The following is a 12,719-nucleotide window of genomic DNA, read 5'->3' as shown; positions in this document are numbered from 1 at the left end:
ATGGCACCCATGCATCCCACGAGACCAATAGTTCAGCGGCAGCTGCCTTCATCATGGAAGGTTCAAGGTGAACTGGAGGAAGAGAAATACTGTCCGCCTGCCCGGACATCTGATAATATATGTGGGGGCCCACTGTGTTTGGATCTCCAAGGCAATAGCCTCAGCTGCCCCACCATTACTCCGTCACTGCTACTGACTCCTGTGTACTGAGTTTGTTGTTTGACCTACTCTCTATCTCATCCATTTGGCTGTATGCTGGTTCACCTGATCTGACCCTTGGCTTGTGACTTAACTAATCTCTGTTGTACCCCATGGCATTGTGACCCTGCTCCATGTACCAACCATAATTGCTGGCACTCCAGTCCAGCCTATCATGCTAAGAACCAGTTCAGGGGGCCATGAGCTGTGTATCAGGCACAGCAAAGCCCAAATTCCCTTGCAGGCTTCCCTGGTGTAAACCACTATTCCATTATACTTTTTACCCCTATTCTAAGTAGCGCAAATCGTAGCTGGTAGTTTAGAATCCATTTGTCTGAACAAATATAATAAGGCAATATGAATCCTTGCCTTCCCATGTCTATTATTATCCTTTTGTTCAATTTGGTACCTGCTTGCACCTGTTGCGTTAGCAAAAGACTAAGGGCCTCATTCAGCCGTGTGCTGCTGAACGCAGATTCCCAATTGTCGGGAAGCTGTCTGTGCGCAGGACACGTTCTGCGCATAAGCAGAATGGGTCATGCATGATCGGACATAGATTGTCAGTGATTGACAGTATGTTGCTGTTTGAGAATGGCAACGGCCTCCACATTCCAAAATGGAGGCATGTTGCAACCGTTGGGGGGTAGGGAAGAGGCCAGGACCTCTGTCAGCAGCCGTAGATTTCCAGGCTTCTTTTGGACATCTGCTATGGCTGGCCTGCGTGACCCCTTGGTCACTCAGCCGGCCAAGGAACATGCAGAAGATCCGATGCTGCATCCGTAGATGCAGCACGGATCATTAATGCACACAGGAGGAATGACGCATCTTGCTCATTTACCATATTAGCAAGGACGAAATTGCAAAGCTGCTTGCATGCAGATATGTAATCCATCCAGTGCTGAATAACCCCCTAAGAGAATCAGCTGTTCAACTTTGTACCCCCAGAGTATACCATGAAAAAGGAATAAACTATATAATGAATTGAATTGACATCTACCACCATTCAAGTATTGTATTTACTTGTCAAATGAAGGCAAAACAAAGAAATGTGTTCATTAAGAAATACTGGTATTTGTTCACCTATCGTCATGTAGATCATTGGAGAGTCACATGTAAGGTGTCATCTCCCTCTGCTATCTCCAAAGGGATATACATTCTGTGATCACTCCTCCCATCACTAAAACTTCCACAGGTCTCCTCTGTAGTTCTCTCATTAGATCTTTTCATTTTGCCCATGTTTTCTTCACCCCTCTGCTCCTCTTCCACAAGTGTTTTCTCGTTCCATTCTCCACTTTCCCTCCCTTAGTGCTCCTACAATATGCCCAGCTTTGTATTGTATAAAACCTACTAAATGAGTTTCCCTCAGCTACATTTCCATGACTGTATTTCTCTTCTCCATGCATGGAACTGCTCAGTGGTAGGCAGTGGAAAACACTAGCATACACCATGCAGTAAAGGAGAGCCTGCTATATTTGCATGGCACTGATGTTGGTACATGGGATTCCTTTGATTAGTGCCATGGCTGGAGAAGAGAAAATGATGAAATGTTTCCTTGATCTGTTTAGAAAACCATTGCTGCCTTCAGCAGGCATGGAGTTAAAAAAGTACCAGAGAAGGCGTTCCATGGTAATTTGCTTTCTGGCACATCCCACAGTCAAAAGGGTGAATTTCAATAGGAGTGTGATGGAAATAGGAAGCAGTGGGTCTTGTTTATCAAGCGTCTGCCTCAAGTCAAAGTCTCCATTTAAAACTCCTGAGGATATGCCGACAGGACCCCCCTTCCTCTGTTTACTTACCCACCTTCAACAGGGTTTCTGTCAGGAAGTTTCCCTGACTCACCTGGCACAGGAGACTGTGTGTACATATGTGTTATATGAGCATATACAATCATATGGATGTTATATTTCAGCATCAATACTGTATGATTGTGTCTATTTTGAGTTTAATGCGTTTAAACTTTATTTTCATTTAAACTGTAATCCCTTTATTTTTTCATCTAAATATAGAAGAGGTTGTGCACACTTGAAGAAAGTACAAATAAAGAATTCAATGAACTGGATTCAGGTTCAAAGCTGCTGACCTATCACTGCATGCATATATGTAATTCTCTCGCCTCTTGTTTAGCTATCTCTGCGGTTATAGGTTCATTCTTGTTTTCTTATTTCATACCAAGAATATCTATTCTGGGCTGTGTCATCTCAGTGATTTCTGTGCATTCTCTGGGCCTGATTCAGAGCCGGACGCAATTAGCGCTCGCTCGTCCAGAAAATAGGGGTGGCTATTCAAATGAACCGTTCGCTCTTTGCGGTCTGTTCACGCCTCTAGGTCTGAACGAGCGAACAAAACTTGCGTTCGTTTTTTGGAAAAATACGTCCCCTGGCCACTCGCATCCTACGTCATGTCCGCTATTTATTAGATTAATCGAGTACATCGACCAGCGTATGAACTGCTCGCAATTCTTGTGGTTGGTTTTTCCTACCACAATCTTGCGAGCAGTTCTGACTATAACATACCCCAGTGACGTGGTCAATGACGCTGCTGTTTAAATTATGCACACTCTTAAAACGCCCGTTTTGACCTTTAGGTACGCCTGCGTTCGGATCTCCACTCCCAGTTTTCAAGCACCTTCCCCTGTTACCACCCACATACGCCTCATTCTGTCACTTAAAATAGCAGGCATTCGCTATTTAGCGAACAAACGAATTTCGGCCGCACTGACTGGTTCGCGCATGCGTATAACGATCCGTACGCATGCACAGTTGGGCAAAGATCGCTCGGAGCGAACGAGCGGCCGCTTACGAGCGGCTCTGAATCAGGCCCTCTATTCACACTTAACCATTTCAGTGTACCGAAATGAAAAACACTATATAACTTTTTCTTTTTTCTTTTCTTAATGTGCAACCTGTCACAATGGTGGTATTAAACAAGTAACTGTTCGTTCCAGAAATATTTATCCTTTTAAGTATTTATTTTAATTAGGGGTGTGCACCGGCCACTTTTCGTGTTTTGTGTTTTGGTTTTGGATCTGGATCTTTCTTCGTGTTTTGGATCTGGATTGGTTTTGCCAAAACCACCCTTCCGTGTTTTGGGTTCTGGGTTTTGTGTTTTGGATCTGTATTTTTTTTAAAAAAAGCATAAAAACAGCTAAAATCACAGAATTTGTTGGTTTCTCTGCTCCTATGCTATTATTAACCTCAATAACCTTAATTTCCACTCATTTCCAGTCTATTCTGAACACCTCACACCTCACAATAGTGTTTTTATGTCCAAAAGGTTGCACCGAGGTAGCTGGATGACTATGCTAAGCGACACGAGTGGGCGGCACAAACACGTGACCCATCTAGGAGTGACACTGCAGTGGCAGACAGGATGGCAGTTAGAAAAACTAGGCCCCAAACTGTACATAATGCAAAGAAAAAAAGAAGTGCAAGATGGAATTGTCCTTGGGCCCTCCCACCCATCCTTATGTTGTATAAACAGGACATGCACACTTTAACAAATCAATCATTTCAGCGCCAGGGTCTGCCACACAACTGTGGCTGAAATGATTGGTTCGTTTGGGCCCCCACAAAACAAGCTGGCAATTAATGTGTCCCTGCACAAACTGGCTCTACGGAGGCAAGATGTCATCCTCATCCTCCTCATCCACCGATTCCTCACCCTCTTCAGTGTGTACATCCTCATCCTCACAAAGTATTAACTCGTCCCCACTTGAATCCACCACCACAGGTCCCTCTGTACCTTCTGGAGGCTGGTCTCCCTGGAAGAGCTGATAATTAATTTTGATGAACATCATCTTCTCCACATTCTGTGGAAGCAACCTCCTACGCCTTTCGCTGACAAGGTTCCCGGCTGCACTAAACACTCTTTCGGAGTACACACTGGAGGGGGGGCAACTCAGGTAAAATTGAGCCAGCTTGTACAGGGGCCTCCAAATTGCCTCTTTTTCCTGCCAGTACAGGTATGGACTGTCTGACATGCCTACTTGGATGCTGTCACCGATGTAATCCTCCACCATTCTGTCAATGGTGACAGTATCATATGCAGTGACAGTAGACATGTCAGAAATTGTTGCCAGGTCTTCAGTCCGGACCAGATGTCCAAACTTGGTCCTGCCTGCCCTGCATCACCGCCAGCGGGTTGCTTAGGATACCTAAGTTTTTTCCTGGCAGCCCCAGTTGCGGGAGAAAATGAAGAAGGAGCCGTTGACGTGTCACGTTCCGCTTCAGCTGACAGTGTGTTCACCAGCAGGTCTTTGCACCTCTGCAGGCTTGTGTCGGCCGGAAAGAGAGACACCACATAGGCTTTAAACTAGGATCGAGCATGGTGGCCAAAATGTAGTGGTCTGATTTCAACAGATTGACCACCCTGGAATCCTGGCAAAGCGAATGAAGGGCTTCATCCACAAGTCCCACATGCCGAGCGGAATCGCTCCGTCTTAGCTCCTCCTTCACTTTCTCCAGCTGCTTCTGCAAAAGCCTGATGAGGGGAATGACCTGACTCAAGCTGGCAGTGTCTGAACAGACTTCACGTGTGGCAAGTTCGAAGGGCTGGAGAACCTTGCACAACACGGAAATCATTCTCCACTGCGCTTGAGTCAGGTGCATACCCCCTCCTTTGCCTATGTCATAGGTGGATGTATAGGCTTGTATGGCCTTTTGCTGCTCCTCCATCCTCTGAAGCATATAGAGGGTTGAGTTCCAACGCGTCACAACCTCTTGCTTCAGCTGATGGCGGGGCAGGTTCAAGAGTGTTTGCTGGCACTCCAGTCTTCGGCACGCAGTCGCTGAATGGCGAAAGTGGCCAGAAATTTTTCGGGCCACCCAAAGCGTCTCCTGCACGCCCCTGTCGCTTTTCAGAAAATTCTGCACCACCAAGTTTATTGTGTGAGCAAAACATGGGACGTGCTGGAATTTGCCCAGATGTAATGCCCGCACAATATTGGTGGCGTTGTCAGATATCACAAATCCCCAGGAGAGTCTAAGTGGGGTAAGCCACTGGGCGATGATTTCCCTCAGTTTCTCTAAGAGGTTGTCGGCGGTGTGCCTCTTACTGAAACCGGTGATACACAGCGTAGCCTGCCTTGTAACGAGCTGGCGTTTCTGAGATGCTGCTACTGGTGATGCCGCTGCTGTTGCTGCGTAAGGTGATACATCTACCCAGTGGGCTGACACAGTCATATAGTCCTAAGTCTGCCCTGTTCCACTTGTCCACATGTCTGTGGTTAAGTGGACATTGTGTACAACGGCATTTTTCAGGACACTGAGGACACTTTTTCTGACGTTTCTGTACAGTCTCGGTATCGCCTGCCTAGTGAAGTGGAATCTAGACGGGATTTGGAACCTGGGACACACTACCTCCATCAATTGTCTAAATCCCACTGCACTAATGGCGGATACCGGACGCACGTCTAACACCAACATAGCAGTCAAGGCCTCAGTTAAACGTTTTGCTTCAGGATGACTGCTGTCGTACTTCATCCTCCTCGCTAAGGACTGTTGGAGGGTCAATTGTTTAGTAAAAGTAGTGGTGTTCCTACTTCCTCTCTGGGATGATGAACGACTCCCAGCAGCAGCAACAGCAGCAGCGGCAGCAGTAGGCGTAGCAATGCAGGATCCTCCAGAGGAATCCCGGATAGGAGAGTCAGTCATGCCAGTGACATGGCCTGCAGGACTACTTCCGATCCTGACTAAGGAGGAAATTGACGAGGAGGGAGTTGACGGTGTGGTTTGCAGGCGCTTGGATACAACAGGACAACGGGATTTAGGTGTCCCTGGACTGCTTACGGTCTTAGCCAAAGTTTCTGAACTTGACAGTAACTTTTTATGAACGCGCTGCAGGTGCCGTATAAGGGAGGATGTTCCTAGGTGGTTGACGTCCCTACCCCTACTTATTTCACCTTTACATATGGTACATATGGCAAGACAGTTGTTGTCCGGATTTGGATAGAAATATTGCCAAACCAAAGAGGTGGAATATTTGGTCTTCTGCCCAGGCATGACCGTGATAGGCTTTTTCATCCCACGGACAACAACTGTCTCCCCCGGAGCCTGATTTAAACAAACCACATCACCATCAGAATCCTCCTCGCCAACTTCCTCCTCAGCGCCAGCTACACCAGTATCCTCATCCTGTTGTACTTCAACAGTGACATCTTCAATTTGCATATCAGCAAGTGGACTGTGGGTGCTCCTTTCAGCACTTGCAGGGGGCGTGCAAATGGTGGAAAGAGCCACCTCTTCCCGTCCAGTGCTGGGAAGGTCAGGCATCGCAACCACCACCACACTTGGACTCTCCTTGGGGATTTGTGATATCTTCTTAGAAAGCACAGTTCTTCGCTGTGCTTTTGCCAGCTTAACTCTTTTGATTTTTTTAGTGGGAGGAGGGCATCCATCGTCATGTGAAGCTGAACCACTAGTCATGAACATACTAGGGATCGACCTTAGCCGTTCCTTGCCACTCCGTGTCGTAAATGGCATATTGGCAAGTTTACGTTTCTCTTCAGCTGATTTAAATGTCTTTTTCAAGGTCATTTTCCTGAACTTTGCCATTTGGGATTGTATGTGCCCTCTGGGCATCGGCCTTGGCAGACGACGTTGATGGCATGTTATCGTCTATGTCATGACTAGTGGCAGCAGCTTCAGCACTAGGAGGAAGTGGTTCTTGATCTTTCTCTATTTTATTTTTATCGGAGAAAGTTTGGTCCTCCATTTATGTTATATCGATTTGATATATACGTGCGGCTAAACACAGAAAATAATTTTTTTTTTGGTTTGGACTGGAGTGTACTTTCGGGGGTTACAGCACCCTTAACGGTCAAGCCAGCCGGCCCTTTACTTATGACACAGGCGCATGCTTGGCACTACTTTGTTGATGCACGTGCGGCTACTGCGCACACAATTCACAAACACAGAAAATAATTTTTTTTGGTTTGGACTGGAGTGTACTTTCGGGGGTTACAGCACCCTTTAATGGTCAAGCCAGCCGGCCCTTTACTTATGACACAGGCGCACGCTTGGCACTACTTTGTTGATGCACGTGCAGCTACTGCGCACACAATTCACAAACACAGAAAATAATTTTTTTTTTGGTTTGGACTGGAGTGAACTTTGGGGGTTACAGCACCCTTTAACGGTCAAGCCAGCCGGCCCTTTACTTATGACACAGGCGCACGCTTGGCACTACTTTGTTGATGCACGTGCGGCTACTGCGCACACAATTCACAAACACAGAAAATTATTTTTTTTTTGGTTTGGACTGGAGTGTACTTTCGGGGGTTACAGCACCCTTAACGGTCAAGCCAGCCGGCCCTTTACTTATGACACAGGCGCACGCTTGGCACTACTTTGTTGATGCACGTGCAGCTACTGCGCACACAATTCACAAACACAGAAAATAATTTTTTTTTGGTTTGGACTGGAGTGTACTTTCGGGGGTTACAGCACCCTTTAACGGTCAAGCCAGCCGGCCCTTTACTTATGACACAGGCGCACGCTTGGCACTACTTTGTTGATGCACGTGCGGCTACTGCGCACACAATTCACAAACACAGAAAATAATTTTTTTTTTGGTTTGGACTGGAGTGTACTCTGGGGGTTACAGCACCCTTTAACGGTCAAGCCAGCCGGCCATTTACTTATGACACAGGCGCACGCTTGGCACTACTTTGTTGATGCACGTGCGGCTACTGCGCACACAATTCACAAACACAGAAAATAATTTTTTTTTGGTTTGGACTGGAGTGTACTTTTGGGGGTTACAGCACCCTTAACGGTCAAGCCAGCCGGCCCTTTACTTATGACACAGGCGCACGCTTGGCACTACTTTGTTGATGCACGTGCGGCTACTGCGCACACAATTCACAAACACAGAAAATAATTTTTTTTTTGGTTTGGACTGGAGTGTACTTTCGGGGGTTACAGCACCCTTAACGGTCAAGCCAGCCGGCCCTTTACTTATGACACAGGCGCACGCTTGGCACTACTTTGTTGATGCACGTGCGGCTACTGCGCACACAATTCACAAACACAGAAAATAATTTTTTTTTTGGTTTGGACTGGAGTGTACTTTCGGGGGTTACAGCACCCTTAACGGTCAAGCCAGCCGGCCCTTTACTTATGACACAGGCGCACGCTTGGCACTACTTTGTTGATGCACGTGCGGCTACTGCGCACACAATTCACAAACACAGAAAATAATTTTTTTTTGGTTTGGACTGGAGTGTACTTTCGGGGGTTACAGCACCCTTTAACGGTCAAGCCAGCCGGCCCTTTACTTATGACACAGGCGCACGCTTGGCACTACTTTGTTGATGCACGTGCGGCTACTGCGCACACAATTCACAAACACAGAAAATAATTTTTTTTTGGTTTGGACTGGAGTGTACTTTCGGGGGTTACAGCACCCTTTAACGGTCAAGCCAGCCGGCCCTTTACTTATGACACAGGCGCACGCTTGGCACTACTTTGTTGATGCACGTGCGGCTACTGCGCACACAATTCACAAACACAGAAAATAATTATTTTTTTGGTTTGGACTGGAGTGTACTTTCGGGGGTTACAGCACCCTTAACGGTCAAGCCAGCCGGCCCTTTACTTATGACACAGGCGCACGCTTGGCACTACTTTGTTGATGCACGTGCGGCTACTGCGCACACAATTCACAAACACAGAAAATAATTTTTTTTTGGTTTGGATTGGAGTGTACTTTCGGGGGTTACAGCACCCTTAACGGTCAAGCCAGCCGGCCCTTTACTTATGACACAGGCGCACGCTTGGCACTACTTTGTTGATGCACGTGCGGCTACTGCGCACACAATTCACAAACACAGAAAATATATTATTTTTTTAGCACTTGGGGGGAGCACCCCTGATGGACAGAGCACCCCCTGGACAACACTACAGCACCCCTTTAGGACTGGGACACTGCACAGGACTTTGGAGTGGACACAACCCCTATGGAGAACTGACTGCACAACACAGTCCAGCCAGCCCCTATGGACTTTGAAGTAGTGGACACAGCCCCTATTAACAACAGCAGCACAGCACAGCACAACACAGCCAGCCCATATGGACTTTGAAGTAGTGGACAACAGCAGCACTACACTACACTACACTACACAGCCCTAACTCCCACCCTCCCTCTTCACTGTCCACAGCCGAGTGAGAAAATGGCGCCGACGCGGGTACCTTATATAGGATCCAAAACCCGCGAGACTCGGAAGGCGGGATGATGACGTTTTGCCTCGATTTCAGATCCGAGTCAGGCGGGGAAAGTCGAGCCTGACTCGGATCTGCCTCGGATCGGGGGGGCTCGGGGGGGTTCGGATTTCAGAAATCCGAACCCGCTCACCCCTAATTTTAATCTGTCTATTTCATCTTAAAGTGTGTTTGACTAGGTTCTGCACATCTTATTGTGGTTACTTTTCATCAATTGCACCTCCAGAAAATCCCCACTTTTGAAGAGGACAGATAAAGAATAACAGCAGCACAGACTGTAGAAGATGAGGGCTGAATGTGACCTGACTAGGCTGCATCAGTGCCAGTGTTATCGTCACTGGTACTTTCATTAGCCAACCTAGGCTCCTGTCTAGGGCCCAGTGAGTACTGAGTGGTTCAGATTACCCTACCCCATTTTTTCTGTTAGTATTTTTGACAAAAGGAGGTGGGAATGAGGAACAAACCAGTACGCTACCTAGATCCATATGGGTTCTGAATCTGCCTCTGTGTTATGATGTTGGGAGGAGAAAATTGGTCAGCAGGAACCCACAGATTATGCCAAATTGACCTACTCTCCAAGAACATCTGGGAGACTTCCAAATGTTACAGAAGTATTCTGGACTTCTGGGAAAGTAGGTTGTCCTCCTCAATCTTTCACACTTCTTAATCAAGTGTCTACAATGGGGAGTATAAAACTATGAAGCAGGGATTCAAGAGTAGAGGACTGGGCCGATATGACTAATTTCATTAAGAATTGCGTAATTTTGGTCCCACACTCTCTTCACAGAGCCATTATTGATGCAAAGCATCCGGCCTAATCCCATCAGATGTCATCTGCATCCCCTTAAGGTTTCTCTTGGAGGGATAAAATAAAAAGTCAGCAAGTATGGATTATGTATTAGATTGAGGGAGATGCAGTATTCACCAGCAGAAGAGATAAGTGATGAGAGCTTCGTGCGTAGCTTATGAAGGAAGTTGAGGATATGTTGTTAAATGCACCTCTATATGGAATAAACTTCATACACATATGTATTCTTTTTGCCTTCCTTAAAGAAACCAAAAATTACCTAGAGACTGTGCTTACACCAATATATATTCAGTATACATTTAGGCCCTCATTCAGACCCACTCGCGAGCGGCTGTCTGCTCGCAAGTGGGTCGATGGTCCCCACTGCGCATGTGCACGACGGAGGGAGCTCCGTCGTGCGCATGCGCGAGACCCGACGAGCGAAGGACTTTCCTTTGCTCAGAGTGTCTCATCAAAGGGGGCGTGCTGTCGATGGTGACTGACAGCACGCCCCCTTTGGTGGGCGTGCCTGCCAGACGGAGGCGTTCCCAAGGGAACGCCTACCGTCTGAAGCCGGCCCCACTGATAGAGCCAAAATCACTCCAGGCCTTGCGGTTGAAAAACCCAACCGCAGGCTTTTGCTCGCAGTTTCGATGGTCGCGATGGTCAAGACCATCGCGACCATCTTGTTGCACGCTCGTATAAGCTGTGGGTGGTGACCCACAGCTATACGAGCGTCCAGGAGGACGCTCCATATTAATGGAGGTGGGCCCTGATTCAGAGCGAGCGCTCTGGTCAGAGCGTCCGGCTCTGAATCAGGGCCTTAGTACAATCATACTTTGCAAATGTCTGTAAAATTATGAAGATTTTCTACAATACGGCACACTTTAAATTATTAAATAAAGGAATTCACTACCTGAATTTGTATAATTTCTGTTAAGAGTTAGAGGTCTAGTCATCATCACTTAATTTCTACAAAAGCAGGTGAAAATTAACATTTTCACCTACTTTTGTAAAAATTAAGTTTCAGGTCTATTCATAATAAAGTTAATGCAGGGGATATCACTCATATCTCCTGCTTACCATTCAACCCCGATCTATCCCCATACACTAGTATTGGGACCTAAAAACAATATTTTTGGGAACTTGACTGTGCGAGCATTCGCCATCATTTGCTTCTGCACCCCAGTCCCAGGTTGCATCTCTGGCGTGCCTGGCTGGGCAACCAATGATATCACTGAATCATGATGGAAGTCAGCGGGGGTTAGAGGCTAAGTGCGGCTATGAGATAAATTAACCTCTGGGTTCTCCTCTATGTCTCCAATGCATTTTGTGGCATAGAGGCAAAAACAAGAACTTGTTATGTGGTAGCCAAAAGGAATAGTCATGCTCAGTCTTGAGGACTGGAATATCTTGGCTGGGTGTGGCCATGTAGATGCCTGAAGGGCTGGAGGAGCTAGCTCCAAATGTGGCTTGAGAGCCAATAGTTGAGGTGCAGCCTTTGGGCCGGTAGCAGCCCCTGGGCTGGATGGGCCTGTGGACCGGTAAGTGGTGATGCGGCCTTTGGGCCGGTAGCAGCCTTTGGGCTGGACGAGGCCTGGGGGCCTAATAGCTGAGATGCAGCCTTTGTACTTGTAGCAGCCTCTGGGCTGGATGAGGCCAGTGAGCCTATAAGTTGAGTTAAGGCTTTTCGGCCAGTAGCAGCCTCTGGGCTGGATGAGGCCTGTGGGCCTATAAATTTGGATGCGGCCTTTGAGCCGGTAGCATCCTCGGGGCTGGACTGGATGAGGCCTGTGGGTCTATAAGTTGAGATGCAGCCCTTTGGGCCAGTAGCAACCGCTAGGCTGAGTTGCTGCCTTGAGGGCAAGTAAAGTTTGGCAGGATGCTGCCTTGGACTGAGATACAGTCACTGAGTAAAGTTGCAGCCTCCAGGGTGAATGCCTGGCTTGAGGGCTGAAGGACGTTGCTAAGAGATGTTGTGGTGCACCAATGTCACGGGGATGACACTAGCGGTTGTACACTGGATTGCGTACTCAGGATGCCCAGGTGCGCTTAATGCCGCCGGGATGACACAAGTGGTAGTACACAGGATTGCACACTCTGGACTCTGAGTGCGGCCTGTGCCGCCAAGATGACACAAACGGCAGGTATGGCAGATGTGGACCGTGCCGCCTAGATGACACAAACGGCAGGAACAATGGAGCTGACTGGATACTAGAACTCGACTGTGAACAGGAGAAAAACAGAAACCGGAAACTTGTGAAATGCTATCACCAGCAAGGAGTCAAGGGCTGGCTGTAATTTAACAGAAACAGGGCACAACCAGAGCAAATCTCCCTAATGACAGATTATTGAGCACCTGGGCTGTGTTCAGACAGGAGAATCTATCAGTGTGCACCTGATAGTGCACACAGACAGGCAGTAATTTGTGCAGAGGCTGAGCAGCAACCCAGACTGGAACTGCAAACAATATGCTGTTAACCACAGATCCTAATAGGAGGAAAGAGGAGACTTCA

This window comes from Taudactylus pleione, unplaced genomic scaffold (genome assembly GCF_031769625.1).
Source record: "Taudactylus pleione unplaced genomic scaffold, aTauple2 ptg001021l, whole genome shotgun sequence".
NCBI lineage: Eukaryota > Metazoa > Chordata > Amphibia > Anura > Myobatrachidae > Taudactylus > Taudactylus pleione.
This window is presented reverse-complemented; position numbering follows the sequence as displayed.